At 32.6% G+C, this 1157-nt stretch overlaps 1 non-coding gene across 1 annotated transcript; it reads right to left on the reverse strand.

The window, feature by feature from the left end:
* Positions 1-645: 645 nt before the first annotated feature.
* Trnaa-ugc (transfer RNA alanine (anticodon UGC)) lies at positions 646-718 on the reverse strand. The gene has a single exon. It is a non-coding gene; the product is annotated as a tRNA-Ala (tRNA).
* Between the last annotated feature and the right edge of the window lie 439 nt (positions 719-1157).

The following is a 1157-nucleotide window of genomic DNA, read 5'->3' on the forward strand; positions in this document are numbered from 1 at the left end:
AAAGTTTTTTAAGTTCTTTATAAACTTTGGAGATGAGTGCTCTGTCTGAAGTGTGTGTGGAAAAGATTTTCTCCTACTCTGTAGGCTCTCTTTTCACATTATTAATTGTTTCCTGTGCTGAGAAAAAACTTTTTAGTTTGAATCTATCCCATTTATTGATTCTTGCTTTTATTTCTTGCACTATGGGGGTCTTGTTAAGGAAGTCTGGTCCTAAACCAAAGTGATGGAGATTCGGGCCTGTTTTTTTTTCTATTTGGTGAAGGGTCTCAGGCCTAATTCCTAGATCCTTGATTCATTTTGAGTTGAGTTTTATACAGGGTGAGAGATAGGGGGAAATTTTTTGGTACAGTTGATTTAATTTGGGGGGAGATAATAAATAATGGTCTTAAAGATGTATATACTTTAATTCCTAGAAACTGAATATGTTAACTTATGTGATTTTTTTAAATTTTTTTTAATTATCCGGAATTATCTGGATGGACCCAACCTGATAACATGTATCCTTAGAATCAGAGAATTTTCTGGCTGTGGTCAGGAAAATTCATTTAAAATATTTATATTTATATGTTTAGAGAGGTCAGTCATATCTAATATATATATATATATATATATTTTTTTTTTTTTTTTTTTTTTTTTTTTTTTTTTTGGTGGTGCTGGGGATTGAACCCAGGGCCTCATGCTTGCAAGGCAAGCACTCTACCAACTGAGCTATATCCCCAACCCCCATATAGTTAGAGAGAAGTGAAGTTGAAAAAAATGTATCAGATTTTCATCAATGCTGAAATTGATGATAAATTAAGTGGGTGAATAAAGGAACAACTTTGTGATTTGAACCCAGTGATAGGGGTGTTAGAATTCTGACTCATAAAACTGCAAGATAATAAAGTAGTTTTTTAAACCATTACATTGGCGGCAATTAATCATGCCAATTATCAATAACACTTTCACATAGATTTAATCTTCATAAACTGTAGACAAAATTTTATCAATAGAAATACTGGATAGAGAAGTCATTAATTACTTTTTTCAAAATGATACTTGCACTTCATTTTAAAAATCAAATCATGCAAGAGGAAAATAAGCAGTCCCCTGGTACGACACCCACCTCCAAGTACTACTTTCCAGAGTGACTGACTTTGACTCTTCGGCTACTATTT

Source organism: Sciurus carolinensis, chromosome 11 (assembly GCF_902686445.1).
Source record: "Sciurus carolinensis chromosome 11, mSciCar1.2, whole genome shotgun sequence".
Lineage (NCBI taxonomy): Eukaryota > Metazoa > Chordata > Mammalia > Rodentia > Sciuridae > Sciurus > Sciurus carolinensis.